At 41.4% G+C, this 24,676-nt stretch overlaps 1 protein-coding gene across 2 annotated transcripts in view; it reads left to right on the top strand.

Moving 5' to 3' along the window:
* The window catches only part of LOC102236017, a 231,392-nt gene that overhangs the window by 4,702 nt on the left and 202,014 nt on the right, over positions 1 to 24,676 (top strand). The gene's annotated exons all lie outside the window — the stretch shown is intronic.

Raw genomic sequence — 24,676 nt, 5'->3', positions numbered from 1 at the left:
TAAAGACAAATTAATCACAAATTATTTTATAGAAATGTTTTGTTGCATGATAAAGACAGACATTATTGGTGTGGGCTCACCACACCAGTAATGTCTGTAATACTACTATTACAAACTCTCATTGAGTTTGTAATAGACTCAATTAGAGTCTATTTAAATCCTTTGCTAAAGAGGCTAAAGATTGATAGGAAAACAAGATCTGAAATCTGCTATGTTTTATTTAATCATTTCTTCTATGGACATTCACACCAGGTTGTTACCTCTAAGGCAGTGTTTCCCAACCCATGTCCTGAAGGCTCACTGCCCTGCATGTTTTAGGTATTTCCTTGCTTCAGTCCAGCTGATTTCAATTGATGACTGATTAACAGGCGGTTGTTGAACTGCAATCAGTTGAATCAGGCACATTAAAGCAGGGAAACCTCTAAAACACGTAGGAGAGTGTACCTTGAGGTCCAGGGTTGGGAAACACTGCTCTAAGGTAACTAGTGTTTCCTTGCTGGAGTGACAAATCACTCACTAGCACAGTTGCAGAGCCTACGTTGGCTGTCCTTTCTTTCTAGATGTGATCACAGTCCGACAGCGATCTTGCAGATATGGGCCAGCATGGTGCTATCTGTTTTGTTGAGGCAGATGTAACGTCCACACAGGGAACACGGTAAATTATCAGTGAGTTCCTCATTTCCTTTTGATTCCCTCCTAATGAGAATGAGAGAACCCCTGTGATGATCACCCTCGGGGGCTTTTCTCTTTTGTGGCAATGCTTGTGTGTGTGTGTGGCAGTCAACAGCAGCGTACCATTCATTAGCTGACAATTCAGTGAAATGAATCAGACAACATAGGCTCCCAGGGATCTATGTGGAGAACAAGGAAATGACTGCTTATTGCTCAACACACGAACATTCCCCTGAGCCCTCATGCACAGAGATAATGCAGTGGCTCAATTCCCTTTCCAAGTCTTTCTAATGGTGAAGGAAACATGGCGCTTCTGCAATCTAGCATTGGTTCAGATCCCCCTTGTGCTCGCCTCCGTGTGCTTTCCAGGGATGAGGAGAACAGACTGAGCTGTGCAGAGCTCCTCTTCCTCTTGAGTCGGACTTTGGAAGGGGGAGTAATAAGGCCTGCGACTCTGCACTGACTTTGCTGAGAGCTGGATCTCAACTATATCAGCTCAAATTACCTACTCAAGGCAAGTGACTGATGAGCCATTTCTCACCCACACGTGATGCTCCTTTTATACACCAGATAGATGTATTTGTGTGTGTGTGTGTGTGTGGGGGGGGGGTGATGTACTATCCCTTCCTCTCAGTGCCCTTTGATGGTGATCGCGCATTAAAGGAAGGGAAGGCGGATGATTGCTGATGCAGACTTTTCAAGAAGGGGAAATTTGCCAGCAGTTTCACAGCAAGATTCTCTGAGGAGAAGTGTTGGAATTAGCCTGAACATCCCCCCACCCCGCTCTTCCCTCAAATCCCAAATATTTCTTGAATGTTAAGCTCTGCCTTCAGCATACCCAGTTGAAATTTAGGGCAGGACACACTGACCCTCAGCCTTTGCATTGCTATGTTGAGACACGAGGCCACCATCTCCCTGGCGCCGAGGGAGGAGGTGGGAGAGGGTCATTTAGAGAAAATGGTTCTGTCTGGCGGGCGGCACAGTGCTTCCCCCCCCCCTCTGTAGAAGCCTGCGGAAGAGTGTTTCAGACGATGTCACGGTCTGATTGTCACAGACCAAGAGCGTTGTTTACGTGCGCGCATGTGGCAGTGTGTGTGGCCGGCACATTTTCATGCACATATTCAATTGAAAGCTTTCAAACAGGCTTCCCTATGTGCTGTTCCTCCAGTTTTATTCCCCTTTCACCAGAACTGAAAATGCAAAGATCCATTTTTTTTCTCCCTCCTACTAACTGCAGGGGTCTGTATTACTGCCTGGTTGAGCTAGTTCTCTATACTAGATTGTTGAAAACAAGTCCCAGCTCTTTGGTGGATGGCTGTCAGGATGGGCGGAATAAAGGAGGATTCCAGTGAGAAAAAATAAATTGCACAGCATCTCGCTCCACTGGAGACAAAATACAGAAAAACAGGAGGCTGCCCCAGGCTGGGTGGCTTGGCATTTGCGTGTACATGGATGTTCTACGTATTAACATTTATACCCCACTGTGCAGAAATGAGAATGAAAGAGGGCAAGCGAGGCAGACATTGACAGAACGAGAACAAGTGCAAGGGGTGACTGTGTGTGTAGATGGGTAGGTTCTTGGTTTTGCCACCGTTGGCTGCAGCATTAGAGCGGTGAGCTAAAAGAGGAGTCCTTTCTTATTGCTTTGCATAGAAAGTTTGAAGAAAGTTTGTTCTTTATGTAAAAAGTGACGCAATGTTTTTTGTTGTAGATGCAAAATATCATTCGAGAGATGCAAATGGTTTGTGACAAACTGACTGGCGTCCAGACACAGGAGAGTTACTGTATGCGGATGACAGTATGTGTTTGGTTGTTTAGTGATTACCTTTCTCTGTAATATTGAGAAATGGACAATGTTACCTTTTCAAGCAACGCTCCATTATTGCTGGCAGGATAGCTTGTCTCACCATGACAAGGCACGTTTGTCTGCAATAAATGAATGTCTGTCTGTAATTTGTAACTAAATACACTTTAGGGTTGTCCTATTTGTTTTAGTTTTCTTAAATTAAGTTTTTTCACACAATACCATTAGCTATAAAGTGACCCGTTCCCATGGCAATAAGCTGCAGAACTATGCACTTATTCAGCTACAAGATTCGTCCAACGCAGTAGTTTGAGGGTAAAACCAGAACTGATGCCAAAGCATATTCTTTGTTATTCTATAAGACAAACTCAGGAACTGATTAGGCTTTCCACAGTTAGAGAACTGCCTTCATCCCAAGTCATTAAGTTGTCGAAAACATCTCTTTGTAAAGATTTGTTCCTCCTTCTGTTGTATTCAAAATTTCTGTAAAAGACAAATCGCATCATTACTGTGAGTATCCCTCAGATGTCTCGGGTCACCATTTTACTTTGTAAAGGTAGCTTATAGGCAATGAGGCAACTATAACCAACATTTCTGATATTTGATCAGTAATTATCAGGAAAGCTACAGCTGAGATGTTGCCACCAAATGCTGACGTGAAATACCCCAACAGTGTTCATAAACGTAGTCGGAAGCCCTTTCACATTAAAGTTTCGTTCTGTGACTTGCGTTTGTTTTTCTGAGTAAGAGAGCGTAGCCCTGGAGAAAACTGAAGCTGCTTCCCTTTCATTCCACCACACATGATCTGAAAGCACACATGGCCAATGTTCTCAGCAAGTCAAGTTTATTTAATAGTACGTTTCGTCAATATGGTCATTCAAACATGATCCATAATACAAACATAACACAATAAGCAAAAAAATAGAAAAGCATTACATTACTGTAGCGAATTAAAAAAAAACTAATAAAGTTGCAATCCAGATGGAAATTAACGGTGTTCTTGATATTAATTAAAGACAACTCTAAGCAAAGGGGTTTTCAGCCTTTCAGCCTTGATTTAAGGAAACCCAGTGTTTCATCATTTTTGCAGTTTTCTGGAAGCTCGTGCCAGATTAAAGAAGCATAAAAGCTGAACGCTGCTTCTCCACATTTGGTCCTCACTCCAAGAAGAACCAGAAGGACCCGAGTGGTCTGTAAAGCTGACGCAACAACAGCTCTTTAATGGTCTCCTCCTATAAAAGGAAAGAACAAAAAGACCCAAATTGGGTGATTCATGCTTGCATGTTGATCATAGAGCTTTGACGCGAAAAGGGCTAGAAATTGAGTTTGTAGACTTCATAAACCGTGGCACACTGTGTTGCATCAACTCGTATAAAATTTTGTAACGGGCGATAATAAAACTGATATCTTATTGCAGTGAACAGATATTGAATCTTTAAAGACCGGCGTCTTAACGGTTTGTCTTAAATGAGGCACATTGAGAGGATGTCGAACTAGAGTTTTAAACGTGGCACTCACAACAGTTTGACTGCTGTGTTGCATGGGCCCATTTTCTATTCCAGCAAAGAGCCGGTGCTGAGGTTAGCCACTTTTATGGATTCTGTCGCCACATTGTGCACCAACCCACTACCTCTTCTTTGCATAAAAAATGGAACATGCGTTGGAAAAATAGAGCTGATTTAGTACCGTCACTGGTTTGGCACTTGAACCGCTTCGGTTGATTGGGTGGACAGCTTCAAACGTGTGTGTTCACACTTGACATTGAAATTCATCCTAAATGATCACATCTAACTTACCTTCTCTTTTTGCAATTAAAGGTGGAGCAAGATCAGAGGGCTCAGAACTGAAAAATAAACCAGGCTCTCTTTCTTCTAAATTTCTCTGAAGTTAGTCTGACTGAAGTCATACTCAATAAAGTCAAAAATAACGAGCTATAATAAAGACCTCTAATAGGCTAATGAAACTAAAATGTGATTGCTATATTTTAGGATTTTCTACTATAAAAGCAGGACCTTCAGCTCTACCCTGCCTTTACATGCTTTTATCACTGTTGGCTGAAAGAGTTCCAATTTTGGAATGAAGGGTGATTATTTCTATTTTAGACCCACTGAACAATGGATGAATAAATATGTGTAATTCCAGTTTCTCCTACATAAGCAGCAAATAAAAACCATATTTTTCGGACTGTAAGCTACTACTTTTTTCCCCACACTGAACATGCGGCTTATAGCCTGGTGCAGCTTTTCTGTGGATTTTTCTTCAACCACCAGGGGGCTCTTTAGCAGGAAGTGAATCATTGGAAGCAGGGGCGCCGCCAGGAATCTTGGGCCCCATAACAAGAAATTTAATTGGGGCCCCCCCACACAGCTGCTGTTACAATTTTTTTTAAGTCTATCGAAAGCGTCCCAATTTTAAAGACTTGCAACTGCCTTGCTTTCTTTGGTCCAATACTGATAGTAGCACAATATTTACTTCTCATGAATTTCACATCCAACAGTAAATCCACATACAGAATGCAAGAAGGTTGCTTAATTTTTTCTGTTAGTTTTAGATTACTGAAATGTCTCTCCCCACGAGCAACAGTCATAGGCAAGATGCAAAATATACATGAAGCAATCCAGACTTCTCAAAAAATGCTATTTAGTTGCATTTTATTCAAGATGCAGTATATAACTTTAATACAAAATATGTTTTCTCCATATTTGTTAAAGCTGTCACCATGTCAGATAATATGTGAAAACAATCAATCTTCTCCCTGACCTACTATTACTGGCTAAAGTAATGCAACGTTCTGACCAAAACAACCAATCAGAACCAGTAGGAGGGTCTTAGCGCTGTCAATCAACCTCATTCACTCGCTGATAAATGTGTTAACGGTGGAAAAACAACTTATCATTACAGGAAAAATGTTTATCTGCCGTCATTGGTAGCTATGCTAACTAGAATGAGCATTAGCAACAGGCTGCATTAGCTGCAGCATAGGGATGAGCAGCCACATGAGATTGTTATTGACAGCAGTAAAACTCTCCTGTCTCTGATTAGTTGTTTCTAGATAGTACTGGGAGAAAGAAGAGGAAATAGATTTTTCACAGATTATCACTCATGCCTTTCTGTCACGACATAATGACAGTTTTAACAAATATGTTAAAAAATTTTTTTTTATAAAAGTTACATACTGCAGCTTTAATTTCTCTTAGGAGACATTGGTTAGAGATGCTGCTTACCACTCATCTGTTGTTAAGTGGTAAAAGGTACAGGGACACATTAAACATATCAATATGTTGGTCATTTCTTTCCTTAATTCATTAAATGCTAGTGAAATGGAGGCAAACAGTAGTCTGTAGCTAAGCTACCTTTGTTGAACGGTTGATATTCTCACACAGTCTACCCACCTCTCTTGGAGAAAAACAGGGTTATAAATTGACACTTTTACCTTTTTCTCTCTCTATTTCTCTATTTTTTGAAAACCTACTTTATAATATTTCTTAGCAGCATAGTAACAGCCACAGTCGTTCTTGTTTCCCACTGTCTGCTGCTCAACACCGTCACCGTCCAAGCAGGAACGAACCATTTCATGCAGATCCAGGGGGGTTCAGGGCAAATGTGAGCTTTTTGGTCTGGGAGGGGCAACATTTAATTTTTACTGCTAAAAACTGTTTTAGAAAAAACAATATAATTAATTTTGTAATCGATAGGGCCCAATTTTTTTAACTGTAGGCAAGCATTCAGCAAATACAGGCTGATTCCATAAATTAGAATATGAATGAAAAGTTCTTTTGTCAGCAGTTCCATCACCAAGTGAAAGACATTATATAGATTTATTAGATTATGTATGTTTTAACATATTTATATTTCGTAGTATGTTTAATACCTCCTAAAAGATTATTTTTGAAAGCTACTATTACTCTGACATGCCTGATCAGGACGTATATCCTAATTTATTGAATAAGACTGTATGACATTCACATGGAAGTTTTGGGTTTATTCTATTTATTCTTAGCACTAGAAAAGTAAAGGTCTTCCAGTAACTGTGGGTGCATCAGCGCCCTAACGCCGCCCCGCTCCTCTTCATCCCCATCAAATTGCAACACAAAGTTACACCCTTGCGTTTATAACATAAACTTTACCAAGATTTGCGTTTGAATATGTCAAACCACAACTCTCAGCGTTTCTATAAATCATGAGTCATTGTGTTGGGAAGACAAAGGTGTTCAAGTTGGAAACAGATGAAAGAACAGGAATATCAGTCACGCTGCCCGGCTCGTATTTCTTCCATGTTCAGGGATAATGAGGGTGGAATCCATGAGGAGGGTCAAATCTCACTGGACCACACAGAAATCAAGCGAGCTACAATTAGGAGTTCGGCTTGTGGACTCTGGTATCGTAACACCGAACAGACGGATCTAAAATAGATCAGAAGCCACAATGGAAAAGCAGTTTTCAGCTTTACAGCTCCATTTGTGTTTTTTTTTTCTGCTCTTGAGCGCATGTGAAATTGAAGGCAGCAAGTGGAGCTAACTGCAATAATTTCATTATGGGTTAACACAATTTAGAAAGACTTTCATATGTTGTTCAACAGAACGGTGCCTCTGACTGTAAGCAGTGCTGAGGAATGACAATTTTTTTCACATTTAGGAAATTAGCTAGTGCTCTGAACAATTGGGTTTGGATCAAAGCAGCAGCTTTCACACACTGGTAGTAGTGCCATGGTGCTGGCACTGGCAGCCCAAAGTAAATTAAAAAAACACCCATAGTTGTATTTTGCATCAAATACTCAATAACCTGCTAATCAGAGTAAAATCTGTAGATTTCAAATAATTCGACTTAGTCAGAGGAAAATAAAAAAACTATTAAGACCAACCTGACCCTACAGTATGTTTAGAGAGAGAAAAAAAGTTATTTGCTTTTTTAAATCGTAAAATAGTGACGTCATTCAAAGGAATGACTCTCTTCAATTGGATGGCATGCATCAATCAATCAATCAATCAATCAATCAATCAATCAATCAATCAATCAATCAAATTTTATTTGTATAGCACATTTCAGCAGCAAGGCATTTCAAAGTGCTTTACATCATTACAAACACAGAAACACAATGCAACATAGAATCAATAATCAAAACACAGCATTGAGTCAAGTTCCATCAATAAATTTGTAATTGATTACATTTCAAATACAATTCTAAACAGGTGGGTTTTTAGTCGAGTTTTAAAAGAAGTCAGTGTTTCAGCTGTTTTACAGTTTTCTGGACGTTTGTTCCAAATTTGTGGTGCATAGATGCTGAATGCTGCTTCTCCTCGTTTGGTTCTGGTTCTGGGGATGCAGAGCAGAACCAGAAGACCTGAGAAGTCTGGAGGGTTGATACAACAACAGCAGATCTTTAATGTATTGTGGTGCTAAGCTGTTCAGTGATTTATAAACTAACAACAGTATTTTAAAGTCTATTCTTTGAGCTACAGGGAGCCAGTGGAGGGACTTTAAAACTGGTGTTATGTGCTCTATCTTCCTGGTTTTAGTGAGAACGCGAGCAGCAACCTACCGGAGATTCTGAAGTGTCACGTCAGCCTTTCCCACCTCATTTCTTTCCCTACCTTTGTGTTTTATTGAGTCCCTTCCCTGTTTCAGAGGCCAGTGCTTCGGTATTTGCTCAGGTGGCTGATGATGCGCTTCTGAGTGGCTGTGAGTTACAGTTCAGCCTCAGATGTGCCTCTGTGGTTGTGGTGGAAGGCCGGGGGGACCTTGATGGAAGAACACCTACAGCATAAGCTGCCTCCCCTGACACAGGAGTCCTGCAGGAATTTACTAAATCCTATTGCAAATGTCCCTTCTCCATGAAGATAATTGGCTTATTCCTGTGCTAAATAGCCGGTCCTTCAGGATACCGGGTTCAGCATGCTGTGTGTTAGGGACTTACAGACATATTACATTCTTCTTTACTGTGAGAAAATGATAAACTGATAGCAGAGTGGCTCTGCGTGTAGCCGCTGTGCTGAGGTGTCTCGGAGTGCAAGGACATGGGCTTGATTCCCAGTGGGCTCTTCTGTTGAAACAAGCCAAAATGGCTCCTTCTTTTTGACAGCGGATACACAGACAGCCTAGTTTAGGAACAATCTTCACATCCAAACTGCATTTTTCATGCCCTCTAATGCACTCAGTTTCTGCTTTTTTTTATTTATTCGTCTTTTTTGTTGAGCTCTACACCACAGTTTGAGGCTTCCACGTAGACTTGGATGTGGAGAAGGTGTTGCCTCGCCTAAATCATTACCCGCACATCAAAACACAATCTGGGTCTCTCTCGGAAGAGTCCTTCGCTCAGCAGTCTCGCGCCTGCAGGAGACTCGACCTCAAAAACTGTGCGAGCGGCCCGCGCGCACGCGTGGGTGCTCGCATACAGATGGGCTCGCGTGCGCCTCTTTTCACGCATACTTTAACCCCGAAGTGGCTCCGCAGCCGCACTAACAGCGGGCGCCTCTGTGTTCTTGGCCTCCGGGCAACTGCTTAGCGGTGAACCAGACCTCAGCTGATCCAGCAGCTCGGAAAGAAAAGGAAATCAACTCGACGCTCGAGCCAGAAAACGAGCGGGTTCGGAGATGGATGAATTGTCGGCGGATGCGCAGCTGTTCGCGTCCTCTGCGAGCCCATGTTAGAAGCCAGAGAGCTATCGCGCATAATTCTGGGACGTGACCGAAAACTGTCTAGTTAGAGTGCATCAGGAAATGGATGAAAGGGGAGAATTCCCCGCACGTGGTGGGAGGAAAGAGACGGAGCTAAAACAAACAAAAAAAAACAACAAAAAACGCCTCGTGTGTGTGTGTGTGCGTGCGTGTGTGTGTGTGTCCTGATGGCTGCTTAGTTGAACAAAGACAACAGAGAGACAGTTGCTATGATGCAGTTTCAAACCGAGTGCTCTGTCAGTGTGAAAACATGCTGGACCTGCTGTGAAGTGAAATGGTTGAAAGCATCTTTTCAAAAGCCTGACTGATGATATTGAGCAGATAAAATGGCAGCACCTCAGGGAGGATTTTTTATTTTTTTTTTAAGCTAAAAATACAGAAGCAAAGTACAGTTAGTTCAGGCTCATAATGTCAAATTACGTTAATAAATAACATGATGTTTTTTTAAAAATTGTTTAATGTAGCTACTTTGTCACATGGGAGAAGGGATTAAGAGTTAGCATTCTGCTGAATGGCTGTATTTTCCAGGCTATCCTACAATCACAAGGGGCGAGCCACAGAGCAGGAGGTTCATCGGCGGCGTAATTAATGCAGTGTAGTTCAGTTGTCATGCGTGATATTTCAGAACTGAGATCTACTTGAAAAGGCCTTTTGATGAATGGCCAATTAGAGGCAGACTCCTCATGCCTGGTGGCTGACTGATCTCTTTTTAATGGCACTCCTGTTTCTTTGATAAAACACAAAATGAATCATCGATACCCTGTCCTGGGGGGGGGGGGGGGGAGCGCTGAGCTCTGAATTGAATAGTAATTGGGTTTGCAGCAGCAGTTCAGGGTCAGCAGCGTCAGTTTTGGGCTGCAGCGGCTCTGTGGCAGTGGTGACCTGCCTCAGTTGTACTCTGATTCACATGGCTGCTCCTGCGATTTGTTGTTTGTTTTTCTCCTAACTACTGCTAACAATTTAATCCAGAGACCATATGTTTGTTTTGTTTTTTTACGTTTGCATTCAGTGGTCCTGGACCCTTTTTCTCCATTTCTAATGCTAAACTACGGAATAACCGCTGCTGTTTGCTGTCAGACTGGGAAATTTGACTTCCAAAGAAAAGAGAGAGAATGAGTCGTCATGTCGTTTGAAATTGAAACCTGGAGTGAATAGAATAAAAGTTCAAACTGGAGTCACTGTTGGGTGTACTTGCTTGTTCTACTCAACATTTGACTGTGTTCTTGGTCGGAGATACTTCTGGTGGAGATTCTTTCCCTTTTTATGCAGCTGGAGTCAAAACTGCCTGCAGCCAGACACTCATACAGAAATCATTGGTAGGATATCTCAAAACTTCTTCCACAGGTACTTGTTTTGATCTTTTCCTGGATGACAGCTGGTACTTTGGACAGCTGAGTTTTGCAGACTATTTTTTGCTTCTGTGAGCAGATGTTTATAAAATCTGAGATTTTTGTGTGGTTGTACCTTTTTAAAGGGCCCGTCTTATGTAAAATTGACTTTCTTCAGCTTTGCATCATGTTATTTACTTATCAAAAACACACCTGAAGCGTTGCTTTGATTCTGTCACGTATGTTGGAGAAGTCCTTTAATTTTACATGGCAACCATTCGGCTGTGCAAAATTGTTGCGCCTCAGAGAGGCGTGTTATAGGAGTCACTTCGGTGAAACGCTGCTAAAAAAACGTTCTTAAACGCTTAATAGGAGTGACGTTCTGAAGACTTCCTGAAGGCGGACTTTCAGAAACAGCAGGATTTTTTTTTTAAGGAGACAGAAGCCCAATTACAAGGCTCTAAATGATTTAGTTAAACCTTTTTTAAGTCATATTTAATGTATACAGCATTTTTACAACTACTGAAAGTAACATAGTTACTTGGTAGCGCTATAAAATAGATCTGTATGCCTGGAAAACACATAACGCTGCCTCTTTAAGTTTTCCACATACAAATCTTTTCTGTATAAACACCAACTTGAATTTGTGAGGTTATTTAATATGTCATCCAAACAACATTAACATCAATAGGTTCAGCTTCTAATGTGTAATCCATTATTTTTTTTTGTTGCATGATTATTTTAGATTCTTCAGAGTTTGGCTTGAAAACCCCCCCACTTTGATTAAACATGAGATATTCTTCCTTGATGTCTATGCTCTGATTGCGATGCATTGTTGTTTTTTTTAATGTTATTCAAAGCGCATTTCTTTTTCTGCATAATTAATGGTTTGGGAATAAAATACAACCACAGCAGAGATAAGAAGTGCCGCAAAAGCTACAAAAGAAATACAAAGTGTCTAATTTTCTCTTTTATTTACCACTCCTCCTCTGGAGATGACTAATACGTGTTTGCCTTTCCTCTAAAAAAAGGGGTTGTCATGGGAGAAATGTTGAAGCTGCAAATCCACACTGTGTGGCAATTCGAGCGAGAGGCCCACCAGGCCGCTGTTGGCCCACCCAATGGGCAGCGACACCTTTTTACTTTTTTTTAAAATTATTTTTTATTTTTGCATCAGTGTTTTGCAGCGGGCGCCTGCAGCCACTGGAGATTTCTCCGCTTCCCCGAGCAAACAGAAGAGCCTCAGATGGAGGCGATTAATGCTGTCAAAATGTCACTGCATCCACCTGCTGGCGTCGCGGGAGCGGGACGATAATCTTATAATTCATCGCATTAGCCCGCAGGAGAGCGTCTCTTGTATGCATCTGGCTGTAAATGGCACAGGAGTTTATGTATACGTCTCTCCGCCCGCCCCCCCACACCTGCCTCTCCCCTCCGTTCCGCCGCACAATGCAACGCGGCTCCCCCGCGTGAAAATTGCAGAGAGGCCCCTTTCGAGTTCGGTCACGACGGAAGTTCGTTCGACAGGTGGCCGCTCGGGGAGAGATACAGAAGGGGGGGAATCTCATGTTGTGGGTTTCCACTTTATAAACGTCATTATCGTCTTCACCTGACCCCGAGGTTGTTCCGCCGTTCAGCGTCGACCCCAATTTTGTCGGAAAACCTCGAGTCGCGGCGCGTGTGGTTTCCTTGAATGAAATTGGCAATCGAGTCAACAAAAGGGACATTTTTTCTTCTTCTTCTTCTTTTTCTTTCCTATCTCAGAGTGGAGTGTTAGGCGTGACTGCATGTGCCTCTATGTGGCGTACACTGACTCAGCAATCTTTCCCGCCTGGAGCCGTCAGCATCTTTGCTCCAAACAAAGTTTTCTGACTGCGCCTCTGCCAGATTTGGACCGTGTAGAACATTAGTGTAACAGCCCACGCTCCTAGAATACAGATTTGTTCTTGAGCGCACGCCAGAAGGCCTCTATATTTTACGAGCCCCCTCTCTACCAACACAAAGTCTTGAGACTAATTATCGCCGTCGCACTCAGACACAAAGCTCGTTTATTATTGCATCGACATCACATTTGTTTTGGCCCTGGCCTACATGGCAGGGAATCCACGGCGCTCAGGAGCCGCAGCCGCTCTGAAGTCAACGGAGCACGATTCAGATGGAAAATCCGCTCTACTGCGCGTCGTAGGCTAAAAGGTTGTTTGTTTTTGTTTTGAAGAGTCTTGTCATTTGTCTCTTCTCAGTCGACGAGGCTTTTTTTAAAAAAAATGTTCCCCCGTCTTTTCCACATGTGAGCTGCTCACTTGGGAACCGAGCTCGGTTCCCGAGAAGCTCTTTTCCTCATCTGTCCTGCCCTAGAAATGCCTTGATACTTTTATTATCATACTATTTTAACCCCCCCCCCACACACACCTCCTCTCCCTCCACCCAGCTTATTGTATCTGTTCTCTGATTTAAACTATTTTTACACATGGTGCAAGACTATTTTTAAGAGCCCGAGAAATGTTGATCGCAAAAATGGAAGTGGAGCACGCCGACGTAGTTTAATAAAGCCACTCACTGATTCATGGGAAGAATTTTGCATTGCAAATCTGGAAATAACTTTTTATCCAGGATTACGTAAACAAGTGATACATTTACCTTTATTACGTCTGAATATCCTGGACGGGCGGTATCTACTTCTAGCTGTCATGTCACGTGGCAACACGTGGACGTTTTGTGTTTTTGCCAGTCAATAACGAGCTCCAATCATTTAACATCCCAAAATATTCCCAGGTTGAAGGGACTTTGCAGTCGATCCTGGCATGATTACTGAGGAAAATATTCCAAACAAGCTGTCAATCTCACCACGGCTGAGAGAAATAGACGCAAAAACACATTAAATATGTTGTTGGTAAAGTCTCTGGAACATTTGGCTTTGGAAGGATAGGTTAGATATTTAATGGCGTTAAAACCACATAACACTGAAACAAAATAATACACCTTAGAAAAATATTCATACTCCTTTAACTTTTGATCTTATACATTATTGGGATTGTATGTTATAGACCATAAAAAAGCCCATAATTAGTAAAGTGATGAGGGAATAATGTATTCCACAAAAAATCTGAAAAGTGTGGCATGCGCTTGTATTATTAAGCCCCTCCCCTGATGCCCCGCCCCAAAGGGTGAATAGTTTGTAGAACCGCCTTTCACTGTGATTACTGCTCAGGCTTCTACCAACTTTGCGCAAAACAGCTCAAGACCCTCTTTGAACAAAAATGGTCGAGTCTTGGCAAAGGTTCTTAATTGGATCTAGGTTTTTACTTTAACTGGTCCATTCGAACACATCGATATGCCCTGATCGTAGCATGCTAACCTCCACACCAGTCTCAAGCCTTTTGTACTCTGTACTTGGCTCTATCCATCTTCCCCCAACACTGAGAAACGTATGTCATGCTGCTGGAGGTCATAGCATGATATAAAGTTTTATAAAGTTTCTGCCATTTGGCCACGTTTCCTGTTGTCCTCTACATGCCTTGTGATAAATTACAAACAGGCCTTCTTATTACTTTCTCTTGAAAATGGCTTTTTAAGTGGACAGCCGGATCCTTGTTTGGAATTGTGCTAAACTCTATATTTTGTGATGATGGACTGAAAAGGTGTCCATGACATGTTCAATCCTCAGGATATTCACCCATTCAACAGGGGCTCAGTGAAAGGGAGTTACCAGTTTATCAGTTTGTGTTTTACTTTATGTTGAGTATATTATCTGTTTTCTGTATGTGAGGCTGCTGCTGCTCCCCGGTATCTCTGTCACAACGTCTGGGTGTTTTATGGTTTTGTTACGGGTTTTATTTTCTTGTCTTCTAGTGTTTTATGTTCATAGTCGTTACTTTTATTAGTCGTGTCTGTTAGGTTTGTATTCACAGTTCTCCTGTTCTTCGTGTATTATATCTCCAGGTTATTTTCTGATAATCTGGGTTTATTTTATTCGTGCCTAATTTACATTTGAATACTTGTTTCTGTTTTCCTGTTTGTTCTGCTTTCCATGTCTTGTCTTTACTCTGCTAGTCTTCATCCAGCCTTACTCCATAGTTTACTTTCTGCTCTTGGTTATTGTGCTCTTCATTTATCAAGTTCTTGTCTCGTTTGGTTCCAAGCTTTGATTATTTTCCCGTCAGGTTTCATTGGTTTTAGTTCAGTTTACGCCCCAAGTTTCCTGTTTCCTGTATTATTGTGAGGTCTGTCGGGTTTCAGCTTTGCTTTTGTTGCAGTTAATCAAGCTCACGTTTTTCACCTGTGTCTCCCTCGTCTCTGTCAGGCTTGTCATCTGTCTGTTGTGCTATTTGAATCCCTGTCTCGCCGCTGTTTGGTTGCTGGAGTCTTGTCATCGTTAATCGTCGCTGTCAGTCGTTTTTTCGTTCACGCTAGTCACGTTTGCCAATTTTGTTTTTGGTTTTTGTAGATAAATCTTCCCACCTAGAGGATTTATCTACCAGGTGAATAGACCCAAATGCAGTCACCATCTGCATTTTGGTTACCCTTTAAAGCAAAGCCATCAAAAAAGTATATCTTATGTTGCTTAGTAATCTAAACTTGCTTTAAGCCACTCCAGTGTTATCCTGCATTTCCTCTGAGATTAAATTACACACTTTGTGGATTATGAGTAGTAAACAGGTGACCTCTGAAGGTTGTAGTGATACTTATTTATGTGTAACAGAATAGGGGGAGGCTGAATACAGAGTAATGAGTAAAATTAATTTGGATTTGTATGATTTAAAGCAATCACAGATTCTCTTTTAAATCTCTTCTGATGTTGGGGCTATACTTTTACCTCTGTCATTGTTAGTCATTTCCAGTCCAGGTCTTCATCTCATTTACAATCGACCAAAACTGAAAACAGACAAGGTCGAAACCAAAACAAATTTGTGCCCGAAATTATTCCTCAACTTGCCTCTGTCAATGGGAGAAATAGAATATTTTTGTCTCATCTTGCTCCTTCTTTTAGAAGCAATTACAGCTTTTCTCTCACATCACTCAGCATTCCCCTGGCTCCTCTCTGTTTACCGCCATGAATGGCACATAATTTAAAAGCTGTCACCAGACATAAATTCAACTACAACACTGCAGGGAGACTGTTCCTTTGGCTGTGTGGGGGCCCCTTCGTTCTTATCCAGAAGTAAATAAAACAGATTTACCCGAACATGACAATTACATGCTATCGTGTCCTTGCAGATCTGCTTTTCTGTGGATTGAGTGTTTTAGATTTGTTATGCTTTTTTGTTTTTTTTCCCCCGAAGTTTTTCTCTTCTCTGGACACATGCCGTGACGATGACTGCGCTTGCCGATGTTCAGCTGACTCCCACGATGTGACTCATGAATTTTAAGGCTATTTATGTTTTAAAGCCTTTCAGTCTAAAACTTTTTTTTGTTTTCAGTTGGCCAGTTGAAATGCCTCCAAATACCTAATTAGAGATTCTCGGCCTGATACGACGGACGCCCCTCCTTTTCCCCCATAACGTTTGATTCTGACAAACTATTTCAGCTCACCTTGTCTTTAGCGTTTGCGAGGGTGTCGGGCCTCTTCTCAGAGGTTTTTCCCTTCCGGTGTTTTCGCAGCAACAACGATACACTAATGTATTCTGCTCTACTTTTGTCACAGTCCCTCTCTACGCACCTGCACCAAACACGCCGTGACACGGAACGCGGTAAATGTCAGCAGACACGAGGAGGAAAGGCGAGTGATGATCGGATATTTCTCTGATCCGTACATATGGAGTCAATCAGATGTCTGCGAGTGAGCCTCCTCTCTCTTTTTGTGTTATCGCATGAGATACAGCTGGAGTTGGAGCCGAGGCGTGGGGAGTGTGTGGGTGTTGTGGTGTGACACATCTGGGTAAAGTGACATGAGGAGGTCCTGATAGATTTGGGCTGAGCGGGAGCTTGTTTCTGTTGTGCTCCGTCAGGCGAAGGCTCCTTCCACATGCCTGGCTAATGCTCCTGATAACTGCTACCTAGCCTGAAGCTGCTCTGTGTCTTTATATAGACAGAGCAGCTCAGAAGTTTACACACATCCATCTATGTCATGAGTGTCTTTGTTTTATGCTATTCCGTTCCTTTATGATGGACTGATAACAGATTACAGGTTCAATGATTTCTGAAAACCAAACAAGAGCAAAAAAAAGGTTATGCGCAAGATAAGTCCATGCACATAACCTGGACTTATCTGTAGATAAGTCTTTGAGTAAGTTGTACAGAAGGTTTTTGGTAGCCATCTTCAAGCCTCTTACATAGTTCTGATTGGATTTGTGATCAATCTTCAAATCAAAAATGGCATCATGTCGTTGGTGTAACGTCAAAAAAGTGCCTACATCTCAACGGAGACGGACTTTTATCATGCGTCAATCCATGCTGGTGGAAACGGCTACCGAGCTTTTCCATACCGGGATGTTCCTGAACCCCTGAAGAACCAACTTCTCCTACCCTGAACTGCAAAACTGATGAATGTTAGGTAAGGTTGAGATCCCAGAGATTCGATGTTAGCCTCTTCAATCCCTTCCTCAACCAGTTTTGATGCGCAATTGGGGAATTGGGATCATTGTCCTACTAAGAGTACACTAGTGTACCATTTCAACTACTTAGCTGTTCATTTTAGGTAAAGTTGAAGAACGTCAAGATGGTCCATTTTTAGTTTTTCATTCTCTTTCTGCAATGTTGATGAAAGAGCTCCGTAGCTTGACGTTGCTACCACCAGGCTTTACAGTCAGGACAGTGTTCTTTGACTTGTGTGATGAAATGACTCAACTTTTCTTTTGGGTGACAATGCAAGTTTCCTGCAAGTCATTTTACGTATTCATGTGGACAAGTTTCATTCAAGCTTGAAGGTGCCAATTTTGGAGCGGGTGCTTCTATGTTGATTGGCACCCCCTCTGTACAGTTCAACATAAAATCTTAATCTGTGAAAGAAAAACTTAACTTCCATCTATTGACGGTGACATTGCTCTTCGAGCTGCTTCCAGATTTTGCTAGGCTTAAGCCCTAGTGGTTCCTATGTTTATTCCTGGGCATCCTAATGAGTTTACTCACGCCTTCCATTAGCTGTTTGGGTCAGCGTGTTTAAATTTTAACTTAATTGGGTCCTTCAACAAGACAGTGATTCCCGAACACAGATCAGAACCCACTTTGTACTGCAAACATTAAACTTCTGGAAAGGCCCTGACCTCAACTCCATTGAAAATCCCAAAATCTGCTTAAGAATCATGTCTGCACCAGTAAACCAGTCAATTTAATTCAGCACTATCGTCAGTTCACTCTGGGTAAATAATAAGGGGTTAAGTGCATACGCAAAGCTCCCAAATTAATATGAGACTCATGTACATCACTGGATGCTTCTGACTATGCATATGTGTGTGTCTCTACAGGCCACGGGTCAAAAGTGCAGGCAGCATTGCAGAGTGTACTCTGAAATGTGCATGTATGACATGATTTGTGAGTCCGGCGGAAGATGGAGGGTGTGAGATTAAAAGGACGCAACACAAGGACGTGAGAAGAGACCTGCCTGATGCCTTTGCATGCAAAATGGCCAAAAAGCCCTCAGTTGATGAATGAAAGTGTCAGTGGCAAAAATGCAGTATGACCATGAAGTTGACAGTAAGAGCGACATTGAGCCCAAACAATTTCCATTTTCTGTTGAATTTCATTTCTCTGTTTCTTTAGCCAACGCGCGTCTCAAGGTTAGCTGCTAGGTTGTGCTGCTGGTGTGTGTAGTGTGCTGCACAGGAGTGTTTTGTGCCTGTGCACAGGAGTGGGTATGTATACGCATGTGTGTGTGTACGTGAGTTGGGCTCCCAGTGGGAATTGTATTTCGGTTGCTCAAGTCTGACAGATAACAGCCCACCCTGCTCGTCACATCAATTATTGAGGGGACGGGAAATTGATCGGCTCAAACAGTGAGTGTTACCCTGCCTTGCTAGGCTACTCGGGTTCTGTTTTTTTTTCTTCCTCATACTCATGCAGTTCCCCTACTTTATTCATCCTCCATCTATCTCTTCCTACTCTTTTAATCCCTTTTGCCCCTTTTCTCATTCGTCCTGTTTTGCTTCTCAACCTCTGGGCCTGACCCACTTCCTCAACAACTTTCTCTTCTGTTTGAATTTCCTGTTCTTTGGGACGCCATTGGCTGACGTCTCTTGATATTTGCCTTATCCTACAGTCATGCTCCAGGATATAGACAACTGCTTTGACTAAGTTTCTTAGTTATCCATGTAATTCGACTTCTGGTTTTCTGGCAAACTCTGCTCTGTTGTGTGTCAACACACCCGATTCTTATTCCCTTGCAGTCTGTACAAGCCCCTTTTCACCCCGCTTCATCCCTGCATCCTCTCTTTGCCAGCTAAACATCTTTGATCCGTCTCCCTTGCAGCTCTTTCTCACAGAAACTCAAGTGTTTGGTCTTTGTCGGGGCGACAATGCCCCTCAGAACCACGTGCTGCTAGCCAATAGGGATGTTTGCGTTCCTATAACAGTCGTCACTGGAATGAAAAAGCAGGCCTAATTTGAGCTCAGTTCATCATAGCGAGATTGCCCCGCTTTTATTGATAATTGCCTTTTTCCGTTCAAAGGGATGGGCGCTTAAACTGTCAACCGTGTAAACATGAGAGATGCAGCTGTTGCCGCAATTAGCGTCTCACTTTCCCCTAATGAAAGGATTAATCCGCCAGCAAATCTCTCGGCTTCTTTTCAAATGCCAAGCCCCCCATTCAGCTCGCTGCCAGTGGAAGAAAGGCGGCCCGTGTCGAACAAAATGGGACTATCTATAACCGGAGCCAAAAGTCGCATTCATCGGCTCAGCCTGGTGTCACGTCATCTGGGTCCCTTTGCTCGCTGCGGAACAAGAGAGACCCTTAACCAACTGCTGTTTGATGATTTCCTGGGTGCTGCCTTTGCAGTCGTCTGTTCTCGCAGCGTGGCTCCTCTGCAGAGCCACCTCCGTCACTACGTCTTCAACCTTTTTGCCTCAACCGTCTTTTCTCCCCCCCCCCTCTCACCCCTCCAAATCCATTGAGCTCTCAGATCCATGCGCTCCGGCCCTGAAAACACAACGCAGCCTCTTGTCAAAATCCCTCGTAACGGAGAGCTTTGCTTTCCGCAGACAGTTGAACGTCACTAAGTGAATAGCTGTCTCCTCCTGGAACAAGATGTGTCTGGCCAGCCAGCAGTGAATGACGGGCAACAGAGAATAGAGGAGAGCTTAGGCTACACCTTTGAAGCCATTGATTGGACTTATTGATTGGTTTTCTTTCTCTGCAACATAGAGACAAAAGGCACAGGTGTGGAGTTGCCCCGCAAGATCAACTCCATTACGAATACTTGCATCCCAACTCTTTGAGGTCAAGTGTTGTTCAGAAAAAGGAACATAATTTACATCCAATTATTTCAAGTGTAATTCAGTCCAACTCAGAAGTCAGATTGCCTTGCAAAAGTATTCACAAATATTGACGTTTTTGGTTTTCTCACATTAAAACCTCTAATTTTAACATATTTTGTAAGAACTTTATTTGACAGATGAACACAAAGTTGCTCTGTCATATAAGGACACACAGTTTCTAAATGTTTTAAAAATAAAAATCTAAACTTACATTCACCTACACTACAAAATCACAAAATCTTACTAAGTATTTTTGGTCTAATTTCTTGTGCAAATGTCTTAGTACACTCGACATACTAATTTCACTGGCAGATTATTTCACTTATAACAAGACATTTTCTCATGTCAAAAGTGAAATGACCTGTCAGCGGATCTGCCGCTTTTCTTTTTATCAGCATTAGAAAAATATTTATTGAGACGGTCTTTATATCTTGCCGGAAAGTTACTTGTAAGTTAGTTTAGTCTCATTTCAAGTTTACAAAGATATTTGTAGTAGAAACTACGCAAAATATACTTGATACAATTTTGAGTTTTTGCAGTACATAATTTCCTAATAAAGCCGAGCACACCTAAATGCCTTCAGATTTAACCTAAGTTTCATTTAATAATATTATTCATCTAGGTGTCTGTTGATTTGAGAACATTCGCGAACAAACCGCATCATACAAACTAAAGAAGGGAAGAAGTTGAAGAAATTTATGCAAGGTTAGTTAAAAAGATATCCTGAGGTTTAAACATCTCGCATAGCACTGTTCAATCTTTTATCTGAAAATGGAAAGAGTTTGGGACAACTGCAAACTTTGTTAGACATTGTTGTCCATCTAAACTGAAGAAGAAAAATAATTGTTTAAAGAAATATTATAAGATATTCTGTTTTAAAGTCTGCTCAGGTACCACCAAAATATTGAAATAAATTTATATACTTTATGGCACTGACATCATTTTTTTATCCCTCCAGGGGGTCTTTTGTGGGCTGTAGTGTCCCTTATATGAAAGTAGGCTGACAGGAAAGGGGGAGGACATGCGGCAAATATTGTCGGGTCTGGGAGTCGAACCCGCGACGGCCACGTTGAGGACTCAAGGCCTCCAAACGTGGGTTGCACTAACCCCTACGTCACCATGGCACGCCCTACACTGACAACCTTTTGAGTAGTGGAAAACATTTAACACTCGACAAGGGAAGAATTTTAGTAAACCTGTAAAAATAAACAACAAAAGACATTTAGTAGCTCTAAAAAAACTTTAGACTGGGATGGAGATTCACCTTGTAAGTTTAGACCAAATACATAAATTCCAATAAAACTCAAACTTAACAAATGCTATTAAATTTGTCTAAGTGCTACACGTTCTGGCAAACTACAGTTATGTTTATGTTTCTTGCGCTTTAAATTATTTTACTATGTATTGTGCGGCACATCCCCGCAATAAGCGTACAGACGGGGGTTAAAGTGGTGATAAGAAACCCAGTCTTACTTTAGCAGTCACTTGAGCCTTTAATGTCACATTTTGTGGAAGGCAGTAGGTAATTCATCACAGCGACTGTCACATTGGCTCAGCCCTCTGATTTTGTGGCAAGAAGAGAGGCCAACACTTGGCAAGCTCACTCAGGTTAGTGTTGGGTATTAATCAACTGCAGGAGCTCTCTGCTCTCATGATCTTAAAGCAGTGGTGACCTAACCAGAAAGTAGACAAAACACGGAATTAATAAAAAACTAAATATTCCGGCGTTCATTAAAGATATTAAAGTGGGTTGTACATCTTAGTCACATCAAAAGAAAAAAGTGTATTTCCACACGTTGGTCTAAAGTTCTAGAATAATTGCAATGATGAGGCATGGAAATAAAATAAGATTTGAGAGAGTTCCCTTTGTAGTGTTATCAGATGACCCTGCAAAGTGACAAATAGGCAGGTAGCAAGTTTTAGAAGGTGAAGTCATGTAATTAGTGAACTGAATGATTCTACAGTTTTTTTTCTCCTAAATGCACATTTGGGAAGCAAGCCGTAATGAAGTTTCAAACAACGGTTTGAAACTGAATATTAAAAATAAATCACATCGAGGCTAATGTGAATGCTGCAGTTGAGTTTTCAGATTATTTTCAAGGTAGCATGATTATTTTTTCATGCGTTATGAGGGTTAATTTACATTCTGTAGCAATAAACTCAGTGTAAGGATCAAAAGTGTCTATACGTATTTGTATTGTAATTTTTTCCCCCCCCCAACTGTTTCATTGAAGATTATTTAAATAATTTTGCATCTGCTGGATTCTGAATTTAATCAAAAGATGTGGGATTCATAGTTTCACTAACACAGACCTCCATCTTTATATCAATAAACTCTGGAGGTCTTGTTTTGTGTTGCTCCTCGCGATGCCTTCTCCTTCTGTCAGCTCTTTTTGAACTCTTTATCAGAGCAGATAAACACATCATGTGTTAAGTTAACTCGACCTGTTGTGAGTCCACAGTTTCATTTTTACCTCACACGTCACGGTCGGGCTAATGGCGCAGGTGACACAAGCGCACCTAGAAAGTCTGGATAAAACACTGACGTCTGTCATTTCACGAGGCTTTTATTGGCTCTCTGTTTGCGTGGTTTTCAAGACCGCTTCAGGGCTAACAGATGGTGAAGTTTCACCATGCGTCTCTGTCACAGTAGAAAGGAAATAAACTTGTTTTTGGTTGGTTCTCGGAAACAAAAAAAGAGATTTCTGGGAAGAGCGTCGTGGAATTATCTAAGTTATTCCATGATTATTTAATCTACACAAGTCATGCATTAACCATCATAAAGTGATTAGTGCTGGAAAACAAAATGGAGATCTTTTAAATAACACAGTGGATTTTCTTGGTAGGTTCTGTTTTGATGTGGAGTCCCAATCAGAGACATTTTTTTTTTAATTGTTTTTTTGTTTTTGTTTAAAAGACCACTATCAGAGTCTTTGCTGATACTTACTGTTGGTCTACTGTCTGCCATTTTATCCCAGACTCACTTGCACAAGAAGTCGCAATGTTTGAAATGGGCTATATGGGCAGTTGCCCAGGGCGGCAGTAGGAAGGTTGTGCACCAGAAAATGAAACTTGGTGTTCTTCATACGTTTTCCCTTGGTTTTACGTATGTGTAGATGAGAATAGGGAATGACTATATACAACTATATGTTGTTTCAGTGAGATGGTACTTAATGTTATCCCACACTAGGATATCTGATAATTTCTCCCGTTGTCATTGGTTTGGTTTGAGAGGCAGTTTTCAAAAGATTATTTCATGTTTTCATGTTTACTGCTTGCAACTCATGTTATAGGCTGTGAATATAATTTTGTTGATTTACCAAATTTTATTTTTCATTTAGATTTGAAGTGTTTTTTTTCTTCTTTTGTTTCCACAGTGGGGCCTGTTGTTTAGCCACATGTACAGTAAATGCATCAGGGCTATATATTTTTTTATTGTATCATAAAGATTAGCTGAAAGAGAAAAACACATTTAGCACTTTAAAATCAGTCTGTTGTGAAAGATGGCCCTCCTGGCTCACACTACCAAGTGCACTCGTATGCAGCTACAACCGACTCTATTTTGAACTGTACTTTGTTATTAGTACATTGATTGATTTTAAGAGCCCTGGATAAAGCAGCCATTATTGGTCAGGGTATAAAGCCTAGTTAAGTGTCTGCTCTCTGTCTATTTTTAATTTATTCGCTCTGAGCTGCAGGGGTTTGCAGAATGCTAGTTAATTATCTTATTTGAGTTCTGAAAACTGTGTTTGTAATTACAGCCAAACGCATCCAATTGGACTTTTATTATGTATTAATTGGAATATATAAGTTAAAACCCAACTGCCCTTAAATCAAATATTCAACTTAGGAATTGATCAAAAGCAGCAATTGAAAGATATAATTACTGAGAACTTTGTGGCACCTGGCTTCCAGCTGTCCGACTGGCTCACCGGACCAAGCATAACCAGTGGAGAAATCATTATAAATATGTATGCAAACAGTATTTGTACTGATTTTTCAAATGTGTATCTACTTGGGAAGTGAGCCATGAAAGGACAGTTTTCAGACTTGGTCAACAGTTAAGTTCTCTCAGCATGTACGAGCTCTTAAAGCGGGAGAAATGAATTCACAAGCAAGAAGAAGCCAAAGCACATCAGCCATAGGTTCTGTTTACCTGTGATTTAATATTAATAGATCATTGATTCAATAAAATGCAATCTGCAACAGCCTGAAGTTTGCTACATACATGAAATAAAATTACATTGCCCGTTGTATTCCCATCAACAAAAGCAATCAGTAAGTGTCAGGTAAATACAAATTGCATTTAAAAGAGCATGACAGATATTTTCCATTTGCACCAAAAGTCAAAACGAGGTAATCTAAAAGTTTTTCTGTGTTTTAGGATCATCAACATGATTGTAATTTGTTATTTCGGTAAGAAAGACCAGAATGACAGAACATGTTATCTCCTTCCTCCATTTTGGTAAAAATAAAGTGATAGTGTTGTCAATCATGCTTGTGTACATGCTGCTCAGTGTGCTAATGGCGGAGAAACAACTTATAGATGCAGGAAAACTGTTTATCTGCCGTCATTGGTGGCTATGCTAACTAGCCTGAGCATTTATGGCAGACTCCATTTTGGGGAACCATCTGTAGCACAGCAGAGAGAAAGGAGGATGGAGTTAGATGAGAATGCATGAGGGTGATTGGCAGCACTAAGCTCCTCCTCCTGGCTCTGATTGGTTGTTTCTGACCGAGTGGTGTATTTCTGCATATGGCAGTAGGACTGCAGGGAGCTGGTTTTCTCACA

The sequence above is a fragment of the Xiphophorus maculatus genome, chromosome 6 (genome assembly GCF_002775205.1).
Source record: "Xiphophorus maculatus strain JP 163 A chromosome 6, X_maculatus-5.0-male, whole genome shotgun sequence".
In the NCBI taxonomy this organism is placed as follows: domain Eukaryota; kingdom Metazoa; phylum Chordata; class Actinopteri; order Cyprinodontiformes; family Poeciliidae; genus Xiphophorus; species Xiphophorus maculatus.
Note: the sequence above shows the minus strand (reverse complement) of the source record. Positions and strands in the feature narration are given on the sequence as shown.